Consider the following 26,673-nt stretch of genomic DNA (forward strand, 5'->3'; position numbering starts at 1 on the left):
TGCAACAAGTCGCCTCATCAACATGAAAGGTGGGAGAGCCTACAATGGAGGAACTTCAGCTGAGCCTCAGGTTTATGTCTGTGACTGTTTCACTAGATTCCAAAGCAAGGTAGCATGAAAATGTTACCAAGTCAGATTAAAATCGTCGTGCGCCGCCCGGGAATCGAACCCGGGTCGCAAGAATGGGAATCTTGCATGATACCACTACACCAGCGGCGCTTCTGCGATTTACAATCAATACCAATATACCAAATTTGTCAGTTGTTTGTAGGATCTGGCTTTGTTTAAAAATAGATTTTTGTAATTTGATTTGATCAGTGTTAAGCTTTAAGACATCCTTATATTAACTTGTGAAAATATGTAGGCCTAGGCTAGCCTGTAGGCCTAAATTTTCCCATCGAATTTGCCACTGGATGGCAAGCACCTAAAACTATGCACCTTTCAGTGGCCTACTGGATGTTGAACATATTTGAGCAGGTTTACTTTCTTTTTTGTCATATTACCCATATAACAAATTAACAGGAAAACAGTAGGCCTAAGATGTAAACCAACAATAGTAAACTATTACTAGCCTAACCACAAACCGTTATTATAGGCCTACTATAAAGTAGCCAAATCAGTTCCTATCGTGGGTGACTTTAGTTCTTCAGAGCCCTATTTTACCCCTGCTGTCTGTAGGCCTACCACGTGCATAATTACGGACACTATCATCACGATTACCACTGCCACCTCCAGCTATGTTGGGCAGAGGGTCGAAATAAGCATGGCATGCTTAGTGGACACCGTCGTATACACGCAAAGACGCACCTCCATTCATAGACGCACCGTGACTATCGCTGTCAATAGTCGATCATAATCTCCAAAAGGCAGATATTCTCCTTCAGAATCAGAATAGGTGAATAACACAGCCTACCCAAGACTTCATCACACGCGAACGTTTTTTCAACATTTGGTGTCGGCCTATTTCTACGGAGCCTGTGAGGTGACTTGAAAAAACTTCAGTTTGTGCAAAATTATGGCCTGCATCGCTTCCTCGTCATTACAAACAAATGCACGTCTTCGTTAGCCTGACGAGCCAGACCCACATTAAAATGTAGAGTCTGGACACTCACCGTTCGCAGTGCTCAGTCCGAGGGGCGGGATAATCAGTTGTCTTTCAAATTCCCTCTGCACGCAATAGGACAGCAGCAGCGCTATGAGTCCCATACGTTTCCCACCAGCGGAGCTAGTTAGCTAGTTCAAACATTTGCCTACTTAATAAACTCTGCCATCAATCATTATGTTAAGCCCACCTAACGACTCTATACACGATTTCATTGGCCTGATTAAGTTTCGATTTCTGGAGCTCACAAGCCAACGGAGAGTTGCTAGACTAGCCCTGGCAGCAAATGTAATTTGCGGCCGCTAGGGGCGCATCTAGATTTCTAGGCTACGTCTTCGTGTTTCTCGCGTAGTATTTCCTGAAAACTTTGGGGGGCCTTTGTCGTGGAAAAGTTTGGGAACCCTGGACTAGCAACTCCTCCATGTGCAAATGTCATGAAATTCGGGCTAGTTTTGTGTGATCCTCAGGGAAGCAAGAAATCGCCATAGAACATTGCATTTGGGCACTCCCTTACCTATAGGAATACTATAGTATTTTGGGACATAGAAGTACTATAAGACTAGGCTACTATATAAATACTATAGCGGCTATTAGGTATTACAGAACATCATGTACAGTGCTCTCAGTCCCTTTAGCACTGTTTCATCTCCAGGGCCCAATCCCAAAGTCCGGACTCACAGACTTTGCACAGACGAAATTCTTAAGGGCTGTCTCAATGTCGCATTTCAAAGGGCATGAGGGTTTGAGTAGCCTACACACTTACCGAGCCCTTTTTTCTGCGTCTGCATCAGTGCAGACTTCACCAATCGGAATTACCCACAGTTCAAATGTTGTGATAGCGTATGATGAGATGAGAGAGTGATGAGAAATCTGGAAATTACAAATGTAAACAGCACGACTAGGGTTCCTACACATTTTCCATTTCAAAATTCCATACTTAAATTTTCAAACTTCTCGGTAGATTTTTCTGACCATATTCTAGACATTGCCAATGGAGAGTTCTACTAGCATTGTGAGGAGCTGTATAATAATGTTTATACAGTTAATTCAGAAAACACTTGCCAATTATTGGATACTTTTCGTTGGGGAAGTGCTGTGTTGGAAGGTGCACTCACATTTTTAGTTCTCTGTAGATACAGCATAGCCTACATATGTTGGAGACTAATGCACTGCTGGCAGAGGCCTCAGAAATCACAGTGAACAGTATTATTTGTTAGCTGTAACAGTTTATCAGATAATGCAGTATCCATGTCTTGGTAACTCAATTACAAAATCAAAAAAGTCTACCAGTGTTTTAGCCAAAAATAGCAGAGCTACGCAAACATACAAGTGCACAATGGTATAGGGCACATGCATAGAACAGGGGTTCTCGATTTGTTTTTGGTACCAGGGTCCCCTTGTGGGAGATTTTTTTTTCTGAGGACCCCCATTCAATTGTATCTTGATGATGTGGACTGACAGTTAAAGGAACCGTATGTAAGATTGTGGCCAAAACTGGTACTGTAATCACTTTCAAAATACTGTAGAGCGTGTATCCCCTCCCCCCTGACTGGCAGAGCTGGCAACCCGGATGCTGAAACACTACTGACTTCGTGATTAGTAGATAGGTGGAGGGTGGAACATCAGGCCAAAACACAACATGACAACATCAACATCTGTTGAGGGCTGCAACTTCACTTTTTAAATGACAATATCCTGGCTGGACTACTGTTGTCAGTGATATAAGTATTTGAAATAAACATGATTTCTTAATGTCTAGTGACATATCAGGGCCATTTTATGATTAATTGAAATACATTTCTTACATACGGTTCCTTTAAGCTACACAACAGTAGGAATGGTTCATTATGACCTCAGTGAAGTGATTAGTACTGTACCCTTGTTTATTTTTTCCATACTTATCCAGACCTGGAAATTACTAAAATCAAATGCCATACTTTTCTGGGTTTTCCATACTGTAGGAACTCTGCACGACACACAACCACAGAACGGAACATTTAGAGCAGGGGTCTCAAACTCCCGGCCCGTGGGCCAAATTCGGCCCGCGTCCGGCCCAATTCCGGCCCGCGACCTATGCCAAAATAATAATGTAATCCGGCCCTTGAGGGTATTTTTAATTGCGACAAACAACGATACTGATTAAAATAGACGATATATCCAAGTACGGTGACAAATCTCAGTTGTACTCTCCTCCACAATTTGCTAGACATCCAGAGCTTGATTCAAACCCAAAATAGCTGCATTTTTCAGGAAATACTTGTATTAGGCTACACGCGAGAAACACAAAGACGTGCATTTGTAATGACGCGGAAGCGGTGCAGGCCATAGTTTTGCTAATTTGCCGCCGCTAGGGTGCGTCTAGATTTCTAGGCTATAGTTTTGCACAAATTGAGCAGATTAAGCAGAAATAGGCCTACACCAAATGTTGAAAAACATTCACGTGTGATGAAGTCTTGGGTAGGCTATGTTATTCACCTATTCTGATTCTGAAGGAGAATATCCTTTTGGAGATTATGATCGATCGTCTATTGACAGTTATAGTCACGGTGCGTCTGTGAATGGAGGTGCGTCTTTGCGTGTATAGCCTATGACGGTGTCCACCAAGCATACCATGCTTATTTCGACCCTCTGCCCAACATAGCTTGGAGGTTGCAGTGGTAATCGTGATGAAAGTGGTAATGGATGTGGTACAGACAGCAGGGGTAGTAGAAATAGGACTCTGAAGAACTATAAAGTCACCCGCGATAGGAACTGATCTGACCAGGATACTTTATTGTAGGCCTTGTGGTTATGGGCTAGGAATAGTTTACTATTGTTGGTATACATTTTAGGTTTTTTTCCTGTTAATTTGTTATGTGGTAATGTATTTGTATGTATTTGTTTTTATATGACAAAAAAGAAAGTAAACCTGCTCAAATATGTTCATCCAGTATTTACTGAAAGGTGCATAATTTGAGGTGCTTGCCATCCAGTGGCAAATTGGGTAAATTTACCCCCATTCATAAACTTTTGTTTATACTCAAAGATTTTTACATTTACAGTAGGACTTTATCTCTGACCACTTTCAAGCCATGGCCTTTTGAAATTTTGATATAAAAATCCAATGGTGTTGCTTTCTTAACCCTGACGCCTTGTTTGCAGGTTTAAAAAAGTTGAGAGGAAAATATTTTTATTTGGTGTGAAACACACACACATAGGCCTACCTGTTTTTATGCTTTTTTGTTTGTTTTTATCATTTGTATTAACATTTATTTTATCATTATTTTATTTATAAGCTAAGGTTGCTAGCACAGGTGTCTAAAAATACATAAAAAGACTTTCAGCATTTTCTGTTTGTAGTTTTGTGTTTAAAAATAGCTTTTTGTATTATTCTTTAACACTGACGTGGCCCTCCAATCAGATGACATTGGCAGAAGTGGCCCCCAGCTCATTTGAGTTTGAGACCCCTGATTTAGAGGAAGGGGACATTTAGAAAAATGCTAGCAGCAACCAACAACAACAACACGTTTTAACATGGATCAAACCAATCCAGATAACAAGTGTGAATAATAAATATTCATGTAAGTAGCCTCCCTGACCAGTCATGTTTAGCTGTCATCTAGCATGTTAAATTCCAACAACTGTTATTTTTATTTGTTATTAAATGTTGCCAAGATAACATGTGATCTTGTGAAGTGCTGTCCCAATCCCATTTCTACCTATCTGAGCCCATGTGGCCTCACACACTCACTCACATAGCGACTGATATCAATTAAGTCGGTGAGTCTTTAGTCCTTAGTCCTCAGGGCTCACTTTAGGATTGGGCCCAGCATGTCTGACTGAGTTTGGATTATAGCAGAGGCAGAATCTGCTTCACCTGCTGTGCAGCATTGCTGCTCTTTTAGTGGAAGCCTCTGGTGAGATGTAGTTAAATTCAGTAGATGGCAGTAGTCTCCATGACGCTTTACTAGTCCCTCTGGTACATGTGACCTCTCTAAATATAGTCATATGAAATTATGTCATTGTCCATGTGTGGACAGAATAGGTGTTAGATATAATTTAATACTCAAATTCAAAAATAAAGAAATACATTTTATTTACAAAGTGTTGCAATTTGTATGAGCTCTCATTTGCTTTCAACAATGGTCACCAGGTAGCATTTGGCAGTTAAAATTTCTAAAACATGAACCCCTGAACAGAAAGTAATTTGAAGCTTACACAGACAAACCACATCTAGGACACATCTAGATGATTTTACATTCAATTCCCTGGGAAATTGTGTCTTTTTTTGTTTGCAATACAGACACAAAGGTCCTAGAATGCACATCAGTAAAGTCAACAAACTCTGTATGTTATGTCTTTATTACAGCGTCAACATCTCCACCTTGTGACAGACGCTTTATCTACCCTGTTCTAGCCTAACAGAGGCCTTCACTGGTAAGATCCTCAGAGAAGAGAGTTCACAGTCAATATAAAAGTATGGAAACACTCTGTCAGTGAAAGTGTGTGTGAGTGTGTAGGTGTGTGTTATTATCAGGGTCAGAGAATGACAGCTCTCCTCTGTCCCAGTCCAGCTGCACTCTGATCCTCTGGGGTTTCTGCTTCACTGTGAGGGGAGTGTCAGGCTGTGGTGCAGCACATGCTGTGTATGTATCATCAAAATAAATCATGTACAACTCTCCACTCATATTGTCAAAATATCCCTTCCTCTGGAGAGTCTCGGTCATCACACCCACCACCTTGTGTTTTCTCCAACCTCCACATCCCAGCAGTGAGTCCCTGAGTTGAAACCCTCAGAGCCCAAGACACTGGGATACTCATCGAATCTCTCTGGGTTATCAGGAAGTTCTGACTCATCATTATTGTCTTCTTCATTGTCATCCTCAACATCTTCTTTATTGTCATTGCCATGGTCTTCAGTGTCACAGTTTTCTTCATTGCCGTCACCATGGTATTCGTCATGTTTGTCATCATTGTCTTCTTCATTGTTATCACCATGATCTTCTGCCTTTCCATTAACATATTTTTTTCTCATACTGGTCAGGTCCTCAGACAAAATGAGATCTGGGCATGCAGTGTTTGGATCCAGAATAACAGGAGCTGCAGAGAGAATAGCATCCTAATGTCAGCAGGAAGAGGTGACAGATCTACAGGAGGAATATAACATGCACACATTCAAGAAAGGTAAGGTCTGGGAGAAACAGAAAAACATGGCAAGCTTTAAAGGACATTAACCTGAAGGAGTGGGACATCAGCAGCAGAACAGAGGAAATATCCTCACACACACAAACAAGCGCTCCCTGTACTGTGTGCACACGCACACGCACACACACCTGAAAAGAGGGTCATTCCATATTTAGAAAATAAATGTACAGTGGGCAGTGCTTCGACTTGGCCAGCTTCCCTCGCGGTCCGCGCGCGGGATCACGCGGTATCATGCGACTTTAATTTGTATTTTTCCAGTGACGCTGCAACGACGCTGCAACAACCCAAACAACCGGCAGATGTCTCAATTGAGCAGGGTGTCTTGTAAAAAGAAATGGAGCCTGGAAACCCCTACACAGACTTAACTACAGTGGGCATCGCTTTCAAATGACCACTTCAGTCGCGCATTACGAGGCGTGAAGCTGCGTGAAGCTTTAGTACCACTTTCAGCCACTGTGCGTCGCTCTGCCACTGTACATCGCTCTGCCTGTCGCCCCTTCTGAAAAAGCAGGAGACTTGCCGAGAGTAATCCCAGCCTACGAATTCAATAACAAAATAAATCATGCATAATTAAACATTACCTCGATTTAGGCTACTTCGGTATGGCTTAAGCCTTAAGGCTTGACTACACGGTGGTAACGAAAATCGAAATCGAAATTTGCTGTCTACATTATTGTCAGTGTTGGGGGTAACGCAACTACGCAAATCAAAACAGTGGTGTGATAATTGAGCCAGTAGAGAAATAACTGTTGGGTAGGCTTCTGCAGAAAACACAGTTGTTGCCGATTTAATACTATCTGGCGACGTTTTTAACAGGCTACTCAATAGAGGCTTAGACAACTATGACCCACGTTTTGGTTTCGTAAATTAATTTGCCCTACTTCTTGACTGCAATGTAGTCAATTGACTGCTTGACATGTCATTTTTATTTTTCTGTACAATAAACAAATACATCTGCTTTATGCCGCAGAATTACATTCATATTTGGCTGACTTCTGCAGACACGCAAAAAAACACTGCCAGGCCATCCTTAAAAATATTTTCGTTTGCCGTAACCCGACCAACCCTGTCAGTTTAGAACCGACCCAAATATTTATTTTTTTCCCCTTTTATTCCGACCGACTTGCCGGTTGTAGACCGACCGATTTTTTTTTACTCTAAACAACCAATACAAATAAAATACTATTTATTATGACCGCCGCGCAGCGAAGCTTTTTTTTGCCCAAATTTCCGTCAATGATTCCCGGGACACTGAAAGACCGGGGTACACGAAACTTGGTGGGCATGTAACCCCACATGGATAGCATGGAACCATCGTTTTTCGTTTTGATCTGTAGCCCCCCCGCTGGACTGGACCCCCCGAAAGGAGGGTAGGGCAGACACAGTTTTCTGTGAATATCTCGAAAACCGTAGGGTTTAGGAGGACCATTTTTTTTTGTATGTTGATCTTAAGGGGCCATGTCAACCCATTCCATAACCACTCATTTCATGTATAGCGCCACCTAGTTAAACACAAAAAAGTAAAAATGAGGTGTTGTAATCGCAGGTATCTGTGACCTAACATAGTCAAAACTGCACGAAATTGGAAGTGTAGGATCATTATGACACCCTCTGAATGCACACCAAGTTTCGTCGAATTCCGTTCATGGGGGGCCACACAATAAATTAATTTATGTTACTATACACCAACTGGCCTGTAGGTGGCCAGAGACAGTTTTCTGTTAATATCTCGAGAACCGTAGGGCCTAGGAGGTCCACCTTTTTTTTGTATGTTGGTCTTAAGGGGGCATGTCAACCCATCCCATTACCACTTATTTCATGTATAGCGCCACCTAGTTAAAAATTAAAAAGCAAAAAATTAGGTGTTTCCACCACAATATCTCTGGCTGACATGGTCAAAACTGCACGAAATTGAAAGTGTAGGATCATTATGACACCCTCCGAATGCATGCCAAGTTTTGTGAACTTTCGTTCATGGGGGGCCTTACAATAAAATAATTTATGTGTACATTTAGTGACCGTACACCAACAAGGATTCCCGGGACACTGAAAGACCGGGGTACACGAAACTTGGTGGGCATGTAACCCCACATGGATAGCATGGAACCATCGGTTTTCGTTTTGATCTGTAGACCCCCCGCTGTACTGGACCCCCCGAAAGGAGGGTAGGGCAGACACAGTTTTCTTTGAATATCTTGAGAACCGTAGGGCCTAGGATGACCAATTTTTTCCGTATGTTTGCCTATAGGGGTCATGTTAACCCATTCCATGTGCACACATGTGCATAAACAGATACACACGCACACACATACATTTACAGTAATCATACGTATGGCACATACTCACACAGTAGACATATATATACGCATGCATGCACATGCACACACACAGGCACATAAACAGGCAAACACACAAGCACATGCACGCACACACACCCACCCACACACACATAAACATAAACATGTACACGCACACATGCACACAATTCAAGAATTTCTCAGAATTATGAACTGGCAAGATGGGGGTGGGGTTGTATAAAATGTATATTACATGTGAAATCTATGAACTAATCATGTTTTGGTACTTGTTGTCTAGCAGATAGCAGAATTGAGTGTGCATAATGCAATTCAGTGAGACAGTTAGAATCATATATGCCTTTCAGCGTGACTTATTTTTGTGGAAAACATGTGCTGGACTGGGCGGCGGTCATATTTTTTACCACTCTGCGGTACATCTAGTTTATTATTATTGTTTGTCGCCAAGTTAGCATTAGCTCAATGTTGTTTTCTTAACCACTGGAATGCTTTAGGAAAGCTTATTATGCAGTTGAAAGGGTCAATAAAGCCTGCTGTGCCTTTCAGAGTCTTGTTACCAAAATGAATGACTAATAGCTTCTGCCTCTCTCTCTCTTTCTCTCTGTGTGCGTGTGCATGCATTTGTGTAGTGAATGTGTAGCGCTAAAATTGGGTAGGTCTCTGAAGTGTTTGATATTCATGGGACCAATAGTCAGTGTTGATTCCATTGTAAATATAATTTGCTTCACAATACAGATTACTGATGTGAGATTATTTATAATGTAGCTCAACAATCAAAAGCTGTAACACCATTTTGTATCAAAAGCATGCATGTCAATGGAAAATTGTTGTCATGGAGAAAACGGTGCACACAAAACAACTTCAATTAGACAACTTCAATTAGACATAAGACTGTCCAATTTATGTCCAATATTTCCTCTGACTTACTTGTCAGCTAGAAATGCATGATGTTTTGAGATTTGAGTTCAACAATCAAAATCAGTAGTTCTCCTTTGCAATAGGCCTACCATTTTGTATAAAATGCATGCAAGTCAATGGAAATGTGTTATTGTGGACAAAATAGTGCGTTCAAAACAAATTGACTTAGACGTAGGCATTTAAAGGAATAACTTATGTCCAACAACTCCTCTGACTTACTTACCTCCACTCAGGTAGATTGCTGTTTCCACACAGTTTTGTTGCACAGTCCCTACCTACTGTACACAGCGAGTCCCTGCACACTTCACTACAGCATGTTTTCAAGTCCTGGCATGCAACCTCAGCAAAAGACGATTTGACGGTTAGTAACAGGATCAAAGAGGGAATTCAAATTCAAGTCATTACAGGCTTAAACTGCTGCTACCATAGACCTCTGAAGTTTGCCTACAAAAAAATGACACTCTCACATTATGTGGTATGGAAGTTTCATGTCATGTATGATGCAATACAACTATTTGCTCTGTTTGTGCATTTATTGTTAACTTAAGCTAGACACGTAAGGTTGAGTAAAGCGAGAATATTATCAGACATAAGAGTTACTGACTGTTGCGCTGTTCTCTCGTTCTGGCTCTGAAGGTGGCAAAGGGGGCCGACGAGATACTACTGTTTATTACGACTGTTTATTGGTTCTGGGTGGTGTTGAACCGTTCCATTCTGTTTATTTGCCCATTTGACGGGGCCGCTGGAGGAGAATTTTATCCAGGTTTTCACTGAGAAATGAGGTGCTATATAAAGGGGGAGGGGCAGAGGCAAGGATGGTGGTTCCTCAGAAGGTCAGAGGGACAGTCCTTGATTTGAGCCATTCTGTCCCCTGGGCAGGTCATTTAGGTAGACAGAAGACCATTGCCCTATAGTCAGCCGACATTTTTACTTGCCAAAGATGGCCAGACATTGCAGAATTTTGACATGTCCTGAATGTCAGAAAACTTCCAGTAGAGGTCCCCCTAAGGTCCCCTTAGAGCCCCTTCCGATAGTGGGAACACCCTTTGAACAGTTGGGGGTGGATGTTGTGGGCCCACTCGAGCATAGCAAGGCTGGGAATCGCTTCATGCTGGTCATATGCCACAAGGTATCCCGAGGTGTTTGCACTCAAGGTAGCGAAGGCCAGAACCATAGCGACCTGTCTCATGCAGCTTTTCTCCAGGGTGGGATTTCCTAGGGCCATAATTACAGATCAGGGGTCTAACTTTATGTTCAAGCTTAAACAGACCTACTGGTTGTTAGGGATTAAGGGCATCCGGGCTACCCCTTATCATCCGCAGACGGATGGATTGACGGAGCGGTAACCAGACCATCAAGCAGATGTTTGTGGATCCAAGAGCGAGTGGTGTAGTCCGAAGTTCGACTCGTATCTGACACCCAGGATCGACGACCTGGTGGACTGCCTAGGCTCTGCAGAGTGGGTGACTACCTTGGACCATGCCAAAGGTTATTGGCAGGTCCCCCTCAGTGATGGTGCCAACGGGCTAACTGTCTTCAGAACCCTGTGTCCAGTATCCAGTTCTCAGTAATGTCATTTGGGTTACATGGAGCCCTGGCAACCTTCCAGAGGTTGATGGACCGGGGGTACCATTAACCATACCCAAGTTGGTTAATGGTAACCTCCGCTCGGTTCCATTACACCGGTATCTTGGTGCCTTCAAGTGGATACTGTGATCTTCGGTACGTGAAGACGGCACACTTTGATCTTTGCTACCACAGAGCTAACTTACAATGCAACTTGACATAGGTAGTTAGCTTCAATTAACACCCGGATCTCCTTATATGGGCAAAGATGGCAGCTTGGGTTCCTTTTTGTAGTCGAACTTCAGAGTCAAATCAAGTCAAGTCAACTTTATATAGCACATTTCATACACAGAGGTCATTTAATATGCTTTATATAAACAAAAGCAAACAGGAAAAGCTGATAAAAGCATCGAGGGGCAACAGTCAAAGAATAGTTTAAAAAGTAAAGAGTAAAATAATAATAGTAATAAGAAAACATAAAACACACAAGGTAATAGTACATAAAAGCAGGAAAGTGCAATAATTCAAAAGTGTTTAAAAAGTAATCATTAAAACATAAAAAACAACATAGAATGATTATAGTACAAAATCACATACAGGATGACTTGATGCACATACACATAACTCATGAATAATAGTCAGATAATAGTCAGAAACGATTAAAATTTTAGCTGAAAGACTTTCCCAGATTCAGAAATGTAAAAAATAAGGTATATTTGATCAGTTAGCAGAAAGCATCTGAGAAAAGTTTGGTCTTAACCCTTTAGGCGCCAGAGGTTTTTTTTTCGAAACGTTCGACTTTCTTCATTTCAAAAGGCTATATCTTAAAAGTGATAAGAGATAGAGACTTTTTGTAAATTAGAGAAATATTAAGGATGACCCAAAGTTTATGTAGAGATTAAATGTTTATATCTAATTTGCATATTATGACGTCATATGGTGGCGGCCATCTTGGATTATAGAATTTTCATGAAAAGTTGCATGTTTGAATGATAAAATGCACCACTTCTTTTCCCCCAAAATGTCCCTCACCTTCTGTATGCTATATTGGACAATACTGAATGCTCAGGTAAATAGTAAGTAGTAAACAAACTGTATAAATCATTACTAATAAATGGCAGAAACAAACCAAATGCATGTAGCGGTAGGCTGGCCTTTTGCTGTAGAGATTTTCCATTTACTACATACAGTAGGCACTCTGATTCCATGTATGGGGCACATATATATTATTCAGATGACACACAAACACAAGTAGACAAGACCTGTTTAGTTCAAAAGCTCACTTGCCACGGCAAGGCACAGATCAGGAGTGAGATGACGAGACAAGACAAGAGACAATGTTAGTATTTGTTTTCTTTTTGTTGATGTTTTTTTTTGTTGTTTTTTTCTTAGCTGACAAAGACACACACATCACAAGGACATGAACACACAAAAAAGAACACGTCCTAAATGGTCAGGGAAATAGATAATCAACAGTGTAAATCATTACTAATAAATGGCTGTCAATTTTTTTTTTTATGTAGCAGGCCTTTTGCTGTAGAGATAATGACTATCCATATCCATATCCTATCCATACAGGGCCGGCATTCCCATCATCTTGTGATAGACTATGCATGGCCTAATGGCTCTCCTGCCCCGTGTCACCACCTCTGCTCCTGTTGCAAGCAGCATGGCCAGATCTGCCTCGCGCTCGCGTAGAGTGGAGAGAATTTGCGCAGCTCGGACTAGGCCTACTGTCATTCTCATTGCGACTCCCCACACTGCCTCTACGTTCCCCCCTAACTGTCCTATGAGCACTTCGACCTCGTCTAACATACCCAGTGGCATTAGACAAAGGCTCCACCACGTTACTGTCGCCGCGATTGCGGAGAGGCACACGTTCAGAAGACAGAAGCTAGCGCTATGGATATTAGGCTACCTCCAGCCTCGTTCGCCACACCACTAACACCCTGCTAACTTCCCGATGAACACTCCGAACCCATGAAACATTATTCCCACCAGTGACATTGGGCAAACGATTCAACGTTTGTGCTTGGTGTAAGCTAAACTATGGAGTAAACTCTCACTTTGTCCAGCTGCATCATTGCAAGGCAGGGACGCATCTGAAGCCTCACTAAACGAATCACCGTCATTTTCTGAAGGCAGATATTCCCCTTCAGAATCAGGGTCCGCGAATAGAAGACCCAACACTTCATTTCAGGTAAACTTTTTTGATGCCATTAGACGATAATCTAATGCAAATACTCGCTGACGTTGACAATATCGCTCTGACAAAGTGGCTCACATGCACACTAGCTCCGGTATTTCACGCACTGATTCAATGCGCTGTAGCTAGAAAGTTTTGTTTAAAGCATGTTGTTTTTTCGACTCGGGGATGACGTATGACGTGTCTGCCATCTAGTGGAGTGGAGGTCGAACGAAATATGACACCCTATTTGACTAAATCGGCCGTTTTATTCAGTACCGCATCTTGTCGAGTAAACTCGACCGTGGTGCCTAGAGGGTTAAGTCTAGATTTGAAACTGGCTACAGTTGGGGCAACTTTGATCTCATCTGAAAGTTGGTTCCAGAGCTGAACTGCACGGCAACTAAACGCTGCTTCACCATGTTAAGTTCTAACAGTAGGTTTTAGTAACAAGTATTTCTCCTGAGACCTGAGAGGTCAGGAAGGTGTGTACTGCTGAAGCATGTCTGCTAGATAATCAGAGGTCTATTTCAGATATACTGTAGAAGTTCTATTCCTAGTGCTATAGTTAGGGGATATCCCGCAGCAGCCAATCAACAGCCAAGCCTATTTACCATAAAATATAATTGCCTTCGATAGCATCTCCAATAACCAAAAGTTACTGAAATAATAAGGTATGCTTACCTATATTTAGTAAGTTAGTTTGTTTGTTTTGTTTTGTTTTGTATAAAAGACATTGTGTGTGTGACAACATTTATTGTTTTTTTTTATTAACGAGTGTTGTGTTCTATTTGAGGTGTATGCTTCACCCAGAGCAAACAAGTTTGTACTTGTTTGTAAATTAGTGTATTATCTCAAGACTAAACTTAGAATGTCACACATCCTAGACTGACTGCAAAATTGCTGAACACACACACACACTTTATCTTTGTACATCAGGGATGGGCAACTTTGATGATAAAGAGGGCCACAAATATTTTCTTGTGGCTGTCAGAGGGCCAGATGGGACCACTGGGATATCATGAACCAGGAGTATTACAACCCAAAACAGAAAAAGTTGGGACATTGTGTACAATGTAAATAAAAACAGAATGTAATAATCTACAAATCTCTTAAACTCACATTTAGTTGCAAAAAGGACACAGACAACATATCAAATGTTGAAAATGACAAATTTGACTATTTCATGGAAAATATATGTTAATTTTGAATTTGATACCAGCGACACGTTTCAAAAAAAGTTGGAATGGGGTAACAAAATGCTGGAAAAGTTGTGTAATGATAACAAAAGGAAGAATGTTTCACAACTAATTAGGGTAAGTGGCAACACGATTGGGTATGAAAAAGAGCATCCCAGAGAGGCAGGGTCTCTTAAAAGTAAAGATGTAGGGATATTCATCACTCTGTGTAAACTTGTGCACACAAATGATGAAACAATGTCATTTTAATGCTTCTTAACATGAAATTGTGACATATTTGGGGAGTTAATCATCTACAGGACATAATATTATATTATTTATTAGTTTAACATTCAGAGAATCCAGAGAAATCTTTGCAAACATGGGAAAGAGCTGAAAAACAAATTGGAGTCCGTGGTCTTTTGGACCTCAGATGGCACTGCATCAATACCAGACCTGCCATTGTATGGGCTCAGGAAAACCTCTGATAAACATTGTCTATGTGGACAGTTTGATACTCAATTCAAAAACTGCAGCCAAAATTGTAACAGCTAAATTTGTATTGAGACATGATACAGAAAATACCACCCTCTTATCTGGGCCTGAGCTTGTTTAAAATGGACTGAGGTAACATGGAAAAAGGTCCTGTGGTTAGACCAATCAAAATTTGCCATTCTTTTTGGAAATCATGGACTCATCTGGGCTAAAGAGTAGAGGGCCTATCCAAATATCCAACCTATCCAACTTGTTTTAGTGCTCAGTTCGAAACCCAACATCTATGACGGTGTGGAGGAGCTTTAGTGCCTACAGCATGGGCATCTTGCACATTTGTCAAAGCAATTCAATTCTGAATGATGTATACAGGTTTTGAGCAACATATACTGCCATCCAGGCAATGTCTTTTCCAGGGACGACCTTGAATATTTCAGGAAAACAATGGCAAAATGAATTCTGCACATATTTACATAGTATTTCTCAATAGAGGAAGAGTCCAGGTGCTAAGATGGCCTGTCTGCAGTCCAGATTTGTCAAATTAGGTGTATAATGGAATGAAAAACATGGCTAGGGATACTGTTGAGCAACTGAAATCCTATATCGAGGAGTAATGGGACATCATTTCATTTTCAAAACTGTAGCAAATGGTCTCCTCAGTTCATAAACATTTATAGAATTTTGTTAAATGAAGAGGTGAAGCAGCACAGTGGTAAACATGCTCCCATCCCAACTTTTTTTGAAACATGCTGGCATCAAATTGCTGGCATCAAATTCAAAATTAACATATATTTTCCATGAAATAGTCATTTGATATGTTGTCTATGTGTTAGACTACCACATGGAGTTGGAGATTCAGGAAGACGTTGCTGGAGCCTGTTGTGAACAGTCTTTGGCTTCTAAAGTGTCTAATTTTAATCACTTGCACTCAAATACATTTATTAATTTATTTATTTGTTTGTTTGTTTGTTTGTTTATTGTCTGCTATGTTTTGCTTTGACATTATAAAGCACATTGAGTTGCTTTGTGAATGAAATGTGTTATACAAATAAAACTGCCTTGCCTTGGAATCTAATGTTTTCATCCTGCTATTTCAGTCAAGGTACCCATCTAAGCATTGGTCCACCAAACGCATATTATGCATCATCAGGCTTGTTTTGGTCATCGGTTTGGTTTGGTTATCTTATCTGTATGCAAGCAATACATCCTCAGGTAAAATATATTGAGTTTAGTTTATTGAGTTAAAATGAGCTTTTCACATACATTCTTTACAGCTATCTTCAGAAATTAATTTGTGATTTGTTTTGTTTATATAGCTGCTGGAGAAACTCTGTGATCTGACTATCAGCTCGTCTGTCTCTGTTGTTGAAAATGTACCGGCCTGCACAGCTTCTCACAAGGCACTGGAGGTCAGGGCTCTCTATCAGAAAAGCCTCCACAGTTTTACCCGCAAGCTAAAAAAGAGAAAAGCCTTTCTCAGCGAGAATAAGGGAGTCTCATACACCTACGAGATGTATGCCAAAGTCCAGAGGGAGGCGCAGAGAGAAATAGAGGAGGCCGAACTGGTCATACGAGAGGAGGAGAGGAGGAGGTGTGGAGAGAGGGAGAGAGATACACACTGAAGAAATGGAGAAAAGACAGCAGGAGAAGGAGGTTAGAGAGATGGAGAAGAAGAGAAGGAAGATGAGGGTAAGAGACCTGAAAGATGAAGAGGAGAGGAAGAGAGGGAACATGGAAAGGAGGATAAGGAGGGAGGAGAGAAAGAAAGGAGAGAGTCTAGTTTGGCCTTTTTCTATCAGCAAATTATTCTTTAAGTCATAGTTGGAAAGGTTCATTTACATTAGATACATTTTATGGGGTTAAGAGTTTAAGAAGGGAAGAGTAACCTGTCTGTTAATGAAGACTTGTTGATAGATAGATAGATATTTTCGTTAATTTCATTAAGTTAGCGTAAAAACTGCATAATCTCACTTTTAATATGAAGAAGTCTTGTAAGCTTTTTGATTAAGCACATTTTTATTGTTTTTGTCTTAAAAAAGCAGTAAAAACCTTACAAAAAAATAGGTAATAAGATGATAAAAAGTGATAAATGGTGGAGCAACAAATGTCACTCTGGTATAGACTAACTGACAAATGTTCTAACCACTAGGTGGCAGTATGTTCCATACATTAACCGTTAAAGGGGTGGTTCAGGATTTTGGACATAGGACCTCATTTCCAAGTTAGCAAGTGTGATATTCATCAGTGGAGACCGTTTTCAACACGTTTCCTCCAGTCCTTCTAGTTGCAGAGTTTGCGGGTGCAATAACTGATTCAATGTTGATTTAGGCCTATAGGCCCCTTTAGGCCCATTGAACACCACTTAAAACTTCAACGAAGAGTTGCCATTGCTGCTGCTGTGCTGAAGAGATGTGGAGGGCACGGCAGGGCACGCCCAATGAAAATAAATGAATGCAACACAACACAGACCCCGCTTCTCTCGCGTCAGTCACTAAAATGAACGTCACTCTGGTATAGACTAACTGACAAATGTTCTAACCACTAGGTGGCAGTATGTTCCATACATTAACCGTTAAAGGGGTGGTTCAGGATTTTGGACATAGGACCTCATTTCCAAGTTAGCAAGTGTGATATTCATCAGTGGAGACCGTTTTCAACACGTTTCCTCCAGTCCTTCTAGTTGCAGAGTTTGCGGGTGCAATAACTGATTCAATGTTGATTTAGGCCTATAGGCCCCTTTAGGCCCATTGAACACCACTTAAAACTTCAACGAAGAGTTGCCATTGCTGCTGCTGTGCTGAAGAGATGTGGAGGGCACGGCAGGGCACGCCCAATGAAAATAAATGAATGCAACACAACACAGACCCCGCTTCTCTCGCGTCAGTCACTAAAATGAACGCAACACAGAACCCACTTCTCTCGCGTCAGTCAGTGACAGTAGAATAAATGCATGGGGAAAAACACTTTGATGATAAGCGCAGCGCAGCAGCAGTTTGAGACGTTGTTTATTAGTGTAACCTCATATATGAAAACTAGTATTGCCAGACAATACTACTTTGAAAAGTAGTATTGCCGTGGCAATACTGGCAATAGCCTACTGGTGATGGCGGCCATAGACCTCTCCAGAATAAGTCCCGCCTCCTAACTTCCGTATCCATCCAACCTTCGGTCGTCAAATGTCTATCTGAAATAACATGGCGTTTTGAAAGATCGTACCTGTCAAACTCTGTAGGTGACAAAGTAGAAAAAGCTGCTGGGCAGATTGGCCTACACACTTCTGCCATAGTTTCCACTGGATTTTTTGATTTTCGGTGCCGTTTAAGTAGTATAGTCTATAGTGGGATTATGGTTGATGTTATATAAATACATGTTTTACAGTTTCAAACTCGTTCTCTCATCATAATGTCTACAAACCATAGTGATAACTTTATACCACACCTTGTTTTGTGATTTGGTTTGACATGTAAGGTGCCCTTGTATTTTTGTATTTATTTCCATGTCTCCTTCCCTGTCCTTGTGCTGTCTTTTGAGCTTTGAAGTGATGGTTCAATATGATTTGTAAAACACACATGTTTTGCATAGGCCTATGCAACAGGAGTGGGCTTGTCATTGGCAACTGGCCTAGCAAGTTTGCTGATAACACGGTAAATGGGAGGAGCTGCAAAACACAAAAAACCTTTCACCTTTTGTTTTTTTAGGACTGCATATAGTCTAGTTCACAACATCAATTTAGCCATTAAACCAGTAATGAAATTATGGACATTCGTTTATTTCTGGCCTACCAATGTGTGGACAATAACCTAAAGATATTGAAAGACATTTTCAACAAACAATTTCATGCACTGGTGTGCTGTGCCTTCAGATTTACATTCAATCTTCAGGCACCACTCAACTCAATCTTTGGATAGGGCAGTTTCATTTGCCTATTTCCATCTTGATAACACCCAATGGCGTAGGTTTGGTCTGAGCTTTGGTGGGGACACTACCCAGCCCCACCACCACCACCACAAAAAAATAATGTATGATGCACACCCTTTGTGTGATGCATTACTTACTGTAAGCAGTCGAACAGTAAACAGTCAAAACACCATGTCAAATTTACCTGTAGCACTGAATCTTCCATATCTGAGCAACAACCTGCCCGGGGTTCCTCTGTCACCTGATTAATAAAATATTGATGTCATGAGCAGTGACACAGCATGACTCAAATCTCGAAGAAGACCAGTAGGCTAGTAATCAATAGATCTACTTTTAATAGGCCTATTATAACTAACGTTTGGTTTCCATTTATGCGATTTTGTGATGTAGCCTATGCCAAATATTCATGTGACTCAGTTATTGTTTTCATACAATTTTCTTTAATTTCCCCCTCTTAAAGACAAGCTGGTGTAGCCTGTAGCCCCCTCCCCCCTTGCGACGGCCCTGTTTGCTGAAATGAATGAAAAAGGCAAAATGAATGCAAAACATAGTTTCCAACCGTTTTCTCACTCTAATGGCGATTGATTTGTTACTTTGTCAGAAGAAGCAACCCAGCACAGGAGCAGCATGGGAGGGAGGGGGAGGAAGTAGCGAGCTATAGCTCTCTGTTTGTTTGAAAGTCAACAGAAGTGACGTTACCCAGCATCGCTTAGAGCGCCTTGGGCATGAATCATTACACTGAACACTATTTGTCAATGAGCAGAAACACACACAACATTCAGACTATTGATAAGATGTGCACTAGGCCTATACGGAAACTGGTCTGTAACTGGACAAATAAATAACATTGACTCACCATATCCTGACTAGAAAAAAAAATCTTGTTTTCTTTGCCGCAAACTCAGCAATGAAATCATTGGCCAGCTTGCAGGTAGTGTTAATTTCGTCAGACGAGACGAGAGGAAATATGTTCGTCAACGACCTTTTTTTTCATGACTAAGACGAGACGATGACGAGACGGCAGTAATGTCCTGAAACACTGACTAAGACTATCTTAAGATGAATTATTGTTGACGAAAAAAGACGAGACTAAAATGTTTTGCATGAAATAAGAACTAAGATAAAATCTCTCTTCATTTTCGTCTACAAAATGAGAAGACAGAATATCTAGCTGTTATGTTTTCAAAATATTCCGAATGAGTTCATACGCAACAGCTTTCCTGTAGGCTAGTCTACGTGCTGTTGCTGCAACCCTGTGGCTGCAACACGAAACTACATGGAACAAGAACACTGGAGATTTCTGCCAGAGTTACCAACTAACTACCTAAGCTTTATGCCACAATGCTACATACCCAGAAGTTGAAGCTTCTCTCATACAAATTAACATCCACCAGAATGTCCATACGAAAATGTTCATCATGTAATGTCAACTATTTAACTAGTTAGACTGATGATGCAAAGTTTGCTAGCAAGTAAGCTAATATGGAAAGTTCGCTAGCAAGTTAGCTATGGCTAAGATGGAGAGTCTGTTTGGGGAATGTGTTGTGTTTGGGCGCATATCGGCATCTAGCGAGGCGGAGTAAAACATTAATACTTTGGTCTATGACAGTGTTTCTCAAACTTTTTCAGTTTCAGGACCACTTAACTAACCCTAGCTAAAAAAAAAAAAAAGATTAGACCTACTTCAACAGTAGCCTATAATTAGTCTACACTATAGGCCTACTCACTGAACCACCTTGCTTATTGTCTTTGCACTTTGCTTATTGTGTGGATTCATACTGTATGATTTAAACTGGCATATCTTACATAGACAGTGTTGCAGAACTGTTTTTACATACAAGTTGGTTCAATATTGCAAACAACTCATCTATATTATATTTTACCACGTCTGCTCACGGACCACTTGAGATAGCTTGCGGACCACCAGTGATTCCCGGACCACACTTTGAGAAACACTGGTCTACGAATATGACAGTGATCCAGTCAAATCTTTTACTGTCTATGGTCAAATCCCAGCCGAGCTATAACTGTAGCTCGACTTACCTGTGCATGTAAACATACTGACTGCCAAAAAATCAGAATGAGTAATTATAACAGATGAGTAGCCCTGTGGACACACAATATTGTTGGAAAATTGAGATGTGTGAAACACTATTTGACTCAAATGGTAATCAGAAATAATTTGTTATAAAAAAAGACTCAAATGTGTTGACTAAAACTGACTAAGACTAAGATACCTTTAGTTTTCTTATGACTAAAACTAGACTAAAATGACGAGACTTTTAGTTGACTAAAACTTGACTAACAAAAATGATATTTGAATGACTAAATATGACAAAGACTAAAAAGGACATTTCGTCACAAGACTAAGACTAAGACTAAATTAAAAATAGGTGACAAAATTAACACTACTTGCAGGTACATCTTTTTCAATTAATGGAAGGGCGTGCCCACATATCTCTCCGGTGACATGGAGGTGGGCAAATAGTTTTTAATAGCTAAGTTTCAACTTCGAAAAGCTTGGTTCACCTGATGCAAGTCACTGATCACAATTTCAAAGTTCGGGAAGGTTTGTTCAATCTTTTTAAGTTTTAAGTGTAGCTATCTGTCCCCTTTTGAATTATATCTCGAAGTACCCTCAGGAAGTGGTCAGTACTTTATGCCCTGGGATTAGACGTTAACAGTTTTTAGGGGTTATGAGGAGCAATATGAGAGAGAAATTTGGGGATCTCCGATCTTGGTTTTGGGAGCCCGTTTGGGAGCCTATAAGCGTCAGTGAAGGAAGTGGGTTTGTTGTTGCATTTAAGTTTGTTGTTTGGTTAAGCTTACTTTGTTCCTTTGTTACAGTATGTTTACCTATCTGAGTTTTATTTTACATTCACCTTAAGTGATATTGGTCACATTTACCTTTATGGTTTACTGGTTAAAGGTAAACTATGCAGTATTGGCATATTCCTTACTGTTTTCTCGGTTTTTGCTTCTTTTTCGCTGGCTCTGTCATGACGAATGCCTGAGAAACTCCATCGCTACCTTTTTCTAGCTGGTGCCTGGCGTGTATGTGTATTTGAATGCAGTAAAGCAATTCGTTACACTCGTTATACTTCCTAACACTGAGGCCGTCGGCCCGCCGGCCCACAGTTGCAAGGGTGTTTTTTCTGCTCACAGGCGCTAGGGGGAAGTGAGACGGCCACCATTCAACCCGAAAAAAGTCATATAACCATTCCAATGACTCTGAAGCTGTTAAATTAAGGTAAATTAAGTTAAAAAACTTGCACATTAAGCTAAAAAAACTGCATAGTGTGCCTTTAAGTAAGGGATAATGTATTGTCCGCCGGTAATTATCAGAAAATAAGTCCCGACAGGGAGAACAGAACCCTGACGCGCAGCGGAGCTTCGACCTGAAGGGACTTATTTTCTGATAATTACCGGCGGACAATACATTATCCCGCTTATTACACAGCTACTTGCCAAAACGAGAAAAGAAGCCTAACACAATGGATCTTTAAAAATGATTTTGCTACCGTTTCGTATCTTCCGCTGACAAAATAAATAGTTCGCCACACAGATAGAACTTGAGTTTCAGGTCTTACTAGCTTACTTTCCCTTTCAATGAAATTCCATTGCAATTCGCGAAAGGACGTCTTGCGGAGGGATATGAAAGACGTTAATCAACCCGTTGCCATTGACAGCGGTGATTATATACTTTGCCGGTGATTATGTAAGGGATAATGTATAGAACGCCGGTCATTATTGGGAAAATTAGTCCCGACAGGGCGAACCGGACCCCGTCCGCCCTGAAGGGACTTATTTTCCCAATAATGACCGGCGTTCTATACATTATCCCGCTTATTACCCGGCTACTTGCCAAAACAAAATAATAAACTCCCCACGATATGACTTTAGCCTACATAGCCTAGCCTATTTGTTACCGTTCATCGTGGCATTTGCTGAGAAACAAATGGTTTGCAACAACACATGCTGAACTTAAATCAAACATTCTTTAGAACACAGCTGATCAACCGTCTGCTTTCACTTTTGAATGAAGTTCCAGTCCTTGCGTAGTGATATGAAAGACGTATCAGAAACGCAAAACCCGTTGCCATTGACAGCGGTAATTATATGTTTGCAGCGGTAATTACATGAAAATATTTTACTGTAGAACTTTGGGAAATCCCATTCAAGCCAATGGAGCGTTCTACTTGCCTTGTGAAGAGCCGCGTAATAAGTAAGGGATAATGTATAGAACGCCTTTTGAATGGGAATCCTATAGGGGCACTACTTTTTTGATACAATCGCGTCAAAATCGCTCAGTATCATCAGTGTCTCTACACATGAACTCGAGCATTGAGAACATTGTTGGTGTACACAGAGTTTACTAAAAGAAAGGTTTTGAACAACTCACTTGTTTTTTCTGCTCGCTGCCATCTTGCCATCTTGCAAGGAGTGGGTTGTCCAAAATCTTTCTTTTTAGTAAACTATGGGTACACGAACAATGTTCTCAATGCTCGAGTTCATGTGTAGAGACACTGATGATGCTTCGATCAAAGTTTCATGTTGTGTCGAGCCCTCTTAAGCCTTACACTGACAGACTTTGGAAACATTTGCAAAGATTTGGAAAAGATTTTTGAAAGACTACAGTCTCAGACCCTCTCACATCTTAAGACAAGTAGTAGAGTTTTAAGTCACAGAGTATGATTTTGCAATGACTAGGGATCTTGCAGGGTCACTATTTACAAGACTGCAACTAGATTCCTTTAAATTATTACCCATCGTGCAATAGATAAACAGGAACTGAAATGACAGACTACTAAACTCAAAGTCATATTTTCGTGTTTCTGCAGCATTGTTTCATGCGTGACATCCCTAACCGATATAGAGTTGTTCTGTCACGTGGAAGAGCCGACTAAATATATATAAGAAATGACAAATATTATAAGAATAACAAATAATCATATAGGCTACAGCTGTCACCTACTTTGCCCCTTCCTGTTTGGTGTTGGAGATCACTCATCACTATTGGTTTTCATATTGTTCACGTCACTATTTGCATGAGCCACGACTCAAAAGACTTGCGATAATATCAAACATGTTTGATATTGTCGTAACGGCAAAACTAGAAAAAGACTGACTCCGACTGACTTAAAACCGCTAAGATTGGCACTTTACACTTAACGATCTAGTTTACGGGAGCGTGCCGCAATTCCAGTATAACTCCCATGATTTCAGTCCGACTTTGGAAATGTAGTCGCCGACTGTGAAAACAGACCAAAATCGTATAGTGTAAAAAATAGCGATTTTGATGCGACCATGTAGCCTACTAAACTAAAGTTTGACTCGGGTACGTTTGTACTGTATTTCAAGTGACAAAATTAAGGTATGACTAAAGTTTAGCTGACGATATAACATCCTATTCGACTGTGACTTCGCTCGTGACACTCCTGTTAATAAGCTAAACTAAAAAGTAAAGGTGTTTGAGTCGTGACTCACTCAGATCTTTCACCCGTGTCTTTAAATTAACCCATGAGTCGCGAGTCTCTAGTATCATTAACTCGGATCAGTTGAGTCCTACTACAATTCAATCTAAAACGATAAACAGCGCCACACACAAACCTCTTGCATCATTAGCTAGCCTCTTAGCCCTAGCCATCAGGCAGTCCGAGATAACTGGTTAACTTCCCGCAGAGCCGGAAACATTGCAGACTCGCAGACCATGGGACTCAGATTGGAGCGGCTGAGTAGCAATCCGGGTTAGTCGGATCAGCCGGCCGGTTAGGCTACGTTGAGTACGAGTCAGTCGAATCAGCCGGTTACGTTGTCATGAGTGGATCTGCGAGAGCGAGTAGGCTAGCTCCTCCTCGAGGTGAAAAGCAATTCCACAACAAAAGCCATTCTTTCACTTCTGAAATAACATTCAATGTTCTGCATGTAGCCTAGACATAATTAGATTTGGTGTATAGATGTAGCATATTAAAATGCAATTACTGTAGGTCGTGCAGACAGTCCGAACTGCACGCTCATGGAGCTGCTTGAGTATCTACCCGGGTTAGTTGAATCAGCCGGGCAGGCCGGTTACGTTGTTATGAGTGGATCTGTAGACGAGTGAGTAGCCTAATTTCTACTCGTGTCAAGGTGATAATAATAATAGGCCTAATGAGAATAATAGTAGTAGTAGTAGTAGTAATAATAATAATAATAATAATAATAATTAATTCACTGCAGGGCATTTCTACGTTCCTGTTTCTATGTCTACATTGAAAGTCAATTGCTTAGGCTAGGTTAAGACAATAAATAAACAGTCTGGCTCAAACTGCTTTCTTTCCCGCGAGTGGGTGGAGGTTTTGATGCTATTATATTAGGCTATTTTATATTATATTATATTATATTATATTATGCTACCTGACAGTATAGCTATGATTAATAATAATATTAGTTGCCTAGTATTAGCAGCCTATAATACTTATTAGTATATAGTAGTGGTAATAAACATTGTAGCAGAGTAGCATTAGACCTAGGCAAACTTTTCTATTGTTAACAAAACAACAACAAATAATTAATTATTATAATATAGGCTACCCTCTCTGTCAATAAGATCAAAGTTTCTGAACATGACCACCAAAAAGATGAACAATGTATGGATGCACTTTGACCAGGAGAGCAAAACTCTAAAGGCTAAATGCAAGTACTGCAAAAACCTGGTTTCAAATCATGGAGGATCCACATCCAACATGAGAAGGCACTTAACGAAATGAAGCACCCCACTTCACTGCTTGAACGTAGGACTGAATTTCTTTGCGATTTAGCAATACTGACTCAAGTGACTCATTCAACCCGGATCAGTTTAGTGAGTGACTCAGAATAACCCGGATCCTTAAAAGGAATCGAGTTTGACAGGCCTACTAAAAAGAGCTAAAAATAACTCACACCAACCTTAAGCCCTCCTTACACTGACAGACTTGGGAAAGATTTGCAAAGATTTGGAAAAGATTTTTGAAAGACTACAGTCTCAGACCCTCTCACATCTAAAGACAAGTAGTAGAGTTTTAAGTCACAAACTATGATTTTGCAATGACTAGGGATCTTACAGGGTCACTATTTACAAGACTGCAACTAGATTCCTTTAAATTATTACCCATGCAATAGATAAACAGGAACTGAAATGATAGCCTACTAAACTCAAAGTCGTATTTTCGTGTTTCTGCAGCATTGTTTCATGCGTGACATCCCTAACCGATATAGAGTTGTTCCGTCACGTGGAAGAGCCGACTAAATATGTATAAGAAATGACAAATATTATAAGAATAAGAATATTATTCAATATTATAAGAATAACAAATAATCATATAGGCTACAGCTGTTGCCTACTTTACCCCTTCCTGTTTGGTGTTGGAGAGAGGTCACTATTTGCATGAGCCACGACTAGAAAGACTTGCGATAATATCAAATATGTTTGATATTGTCGTAACAGCAAAACTGACTTAAAACTGCTAAGATTGGCACCTTACACTTAACAATCTAGTTGACGGGAGCGCGCCGCGATTCCAGTACAACTCCCATGATTTCTGTCCGACTTTGGAAATTTAGTCGCCGACTGTGAAAACAGACCAAAATCGTACAATGTAAGGCCGCCATTATTTGCGCCTTTTATTCACATTTGCTCAAAGATTTCATAAGTATAAGCCCTTTTCGCTTATTCGCTTATGTATTCCAAGCGGTCAGCTGCATTGGGGGCGGGGAGGTAGCAATTGAAACACCATGCCTGTGTAACGTAATCGCTCTCAGGGATGCCCTCTGTTTGCTGGTTGGTTCAGCTGCCCA

The 26,673-nt window shown here is 40.7% G+C and overlaps 1 long non-coding RNA gene and 1 other non-coding gene across 2 annotated transcripts; both read right to left on the bottom strand.

Moving 5' to 3' along the window:
- Positions 1 to 148: 148 nt before the first annotated feature.
- Positions 149 to 219, bottom strand: trnag-ccc. The gene has a single exon. It is a non-coding gene; the product is annotated as a tRNA-Gly (tRNA).
- Positions 220 to 5,123: 4,904 nt separating this feature from the next.
- LOC121700185 lies at positions 5,124 to 26,372 on the bottom strand. The gene is made up of 3 exons (XR_006027127.1): positions 26,361 to 26,372; positions 20,855 to 20,857; positions 5,124 to 6,181 (listed from the first exon to the last, which is right to left on the bottom strand). It is a non-coding gene; the product is annotated as an uncharacterized LOC121700185 (long non-coding RNA).
- Between the last annotated feature and the right edge of the window lie 301 nt (positions 26,373 to 26,673).

This window comes from Alosa sapidissima, chromosome 24 (genome assembly GCF_018492685.1).
Source record: "Alosa sapidissima isolate fAloSap1 chromosome 24, fAloSap1.pri, whole genome shotgun sequence".
Lineage (NCBI taxonomy): Eukaryota > Metazoa > Chordata > Actinopteri > Clupeiformes > Clupeidae > Alosa > Alosa sapidissima.